The sequence below is a fragment of the Prunus persica genome, chromosome G4, assembly GCF_000346465.2.
Source record: "Prunus persica cultivar Lovell chromosome G4, Prunus_persica_NCBIv2, whole genome shotgun sequence".
NCBI lineage: Eukaryota > Viridiplantae > Streptophyta > Magnoliopsida > Rosales > Rosaceae > Prunus > Prunus persica.
In genome coordinates this window covers 18,615,389-18,618,482 of record NC_034012.1, presented here as the reverse complement: position 1 = coordinate 18,618,482, position 3,094 = coordinate 18,615,389, and the positions used below count along the sequence as shown (strand labels likewise).

The following is a 3,094-nucleotide window of genomic DNA, read 5'->3' as shown; positions in this document are numbered from 1 at the left end:
CTAGCTTCAACTCTATTTGCTGTTTTATGGTGATAATGATATTTTTTTTTGGACGAAAAGGGTGATAATGATATTGTTCATGCATGTTGTGGACCTTATTATTGTTGAGAATGAATTGATTCTATGCTTGTATTAGCAATTAATGCTTTACTTTTAACCCGGCATTTATAACAAACTTGAGGGGTTTTGTTTCATGACTTTGGGTTGGGCGGACTCAGGAATTTTTTGGCGGAGGTGCAATTTTGAAAGGCTAAAAGTTTTAAACAAAAATTGACAACCAAATGTCATTCATATGTCAAAAACGAAACTGACGCACCTGTTGATGAAGAAGAAAAAAAAACCATAGTATGTTTCATCTTGTTTTTTTCTTGATTAACTATGAATTACATTCGAACTTATTTGAAAGCTTGATCGATACAATATTTTCTTTCTTGGCACAAGACTTAATTGATGAATCAATTTTTATAAAAGACTTGTAGTTCTCTACCAAAAAAAACAAAACAAAACAAAAAAAAAAACAAAAAAAAACAAAACAAAAAAAACAAGGAAATAAACAGATTGGTGGTAGAGACGTAAAAAAAATGAATTTGATGATATTTTTTTTGTAAGGATTTGGATTGGTAGACATAAAGAATCTCTCAAAAAAGGGAGATTTTCTTTTTTCTATTTTTAAGCAAAATCTCCTTATTGCTGAAGGAGTTTTCCACCTTCTTTTCCGTCTACAGTACGGATCTTTTTTTTCTTTTTTTTTTTCCTTTCTCCTAGTCTAAAACGACGTTGTTTTGGCCAAGAGATTTACAAAAAAAAAAAAAAAAAAAAACATAAGTGCGTGCAATGCAGACAAAAAAAGGAAGGGAAGTTTATCAGGCTTTTGTCAAACAAATGGAGTGCACAGCCAAACTAAGGCCCAGTTTGGGATTGCTGTCACTTTTAAAAAAAGGGTAAATTGCTCAAATGGTCCTCAAAATCATACGTGATTTACATTTTGGTTCCTCAATTAAATTATTAGTCCAAATGGTACATAAACTCTATAAGTAATGGCCAAAGTCATGGTCTCTCATACAATCCTCAAAACCGTTGGCTGAAGAAAGAGTCACACACACTCTCTCTCTCTCTCTCTCTCTCTCTCTCTCTCTCTCTCTCTCTCTCTCTCTCATTATGGGGCTTTTGAAAGTTTGGGTCACCATTCTCATGACCCCTTGTGCAAATTTCTTGGGGAGGAAATGTAATCTACTGGAAATTGTGACAGCTGGTATGTTTTGAGTGTGCATTGCCTGCCTCACTTTGCACCGTTTTCCTGCATTTGAACTGCCTTTTGGGTGCTCTTTTGGCTGGCCGTTGTGACCGGTTTTGGAATCACTCTTTCTTACCATAGAAATCTTGCTCATAGAAGTTTTAGGGTTCCAAAATTGCTTGAGTACTTGTTTGCCTACTGTGGGGTTCTCGCACTTGAGGTATGTCAAATCTCATTTTTGAGAAACATTTTGCAAGTTTTGTTGTTTATGTTCTTTCTTTTTTTGGTCTACTTTTACGATTTTCTGTTTGTTGTTTTGGGTTTGCAGGGAAGTCCAATTGAATGGGTGAGCACACACCGATACCACCACCAGTTTACTGATACAGAAAAAGATGCTCACAGCCCACTTAAGGGTTTCTGGTATAGTCATATGGGCTGGATCCTTGATAGCAGTTCTCGGTTTGGAAGAGTAATTAAAAACAACCTCTCTCTCTCTCTCTCTCTCTCTCTCTCTCTCTCTCCAGTAATAGTTACACTTTTTTCTTTTGGTACAAATGCTTACACTTAATTTTGTTTTTTTTTAATGAGAAATTTGCAGTATGGAGGACTAAAGAATGTTGAAGACATGAAAAAGCAGCCATTTTATGTGTTTCTTCATCATACTTTCATGCTACACTCATTTATTCTTGCAGGCATATTGTATGCCGTGGGTGGACTTCCCTTCTTGGTTTGGGGAATGGTGAGATTTATACATTTTCCTCTTTTTCATTTCTAATAAATTGATCATGTATTCGCACAAGATCTTAAACATTTCAAACCAGAGAAGTTGTGTCTGAAACTCTCCCATTCTTATTACTAGAATTATAAGCACAAATATAAATGTACATATGCTTTTTTATTGTTTCTTTTAATTTTTTTAATTTTTTTTCTAATTACTTCTAGCACATATCCTTGAGTTTAAACTCATTATCATTTGCAGGGCGTGAGAATGGTAGTTGTTTTCCACAGTACTTTGCTTGTAAATTCTGCTGGCCACACCTGGGGATATCAGGCATGGAACACCGGGGATCTGTCTAAGAACCTTTGGTACTTATATTAATTAGTACTCTCCCTTCTACTATATATTTCATATATAATTGAGAAATGAAAGTTGCAATTTTAAAATTGATTTTTATATATTCATATTCATATTTCAAGGTGGTTGGGATTGGTTGCACTTGGAGAAGGCTGGCACAATAATCACCATGCCTTCGAATACTCAGCTCGACAAGGCCTGGAATGGTGGCAAATTGACTTGACTTGGTACATCATAAAATTTCTTGAAGCTCTAGGACTGGCAACAGATGTGAAAGTACCATCCGAGGCTCACAGGAAACGGATGGCTTTAAAGACAGAGTAAATCCATGGCTGCTCAAGATTAGGGTTTCGACATTTGGCTAGGCCTGGGATGTCTAGCTTCAAACTCTATTTGCTGTTTTATGGTGATAATGATATTTTTTTTTGGACGAAAAGGGTGATAATGATATTGTTCATGCATGTTGTGGACCTTATTATTGTTGAGAATGAATTGATTCTATGCTTGTATTAGCAATTAATGCTTTACTTTTAACCCGGCATTTATAACAAACTTGAGGGGTTTTGTTTCATGACTTTGGGTTGGGCGGACTCAGGAATTTTTTGGCGGAGGTGCAATTTTGAAAGGCTAAAAGTTTTAAACAAAATTTGACAACCAAATGTCATTCATATGTCAAAAACGAAACTGACGCACCTGTTGATGAGAGAAAAAAAAACATAGTATGTTCATCTTGTTTTTTCTGATACTATGATTACATTCGAACTTATTTGAAAGCTGATCGATAC

At 35.3% G+C, this 3,094-nt stretch overlaps 1 pseudogene; it reads left to right on the top strand.

Annotated features, from left to right (window-relative positions):
- LOC18778502 lies at positions 884–2,843 on the top strand (annotated as a pseudogene).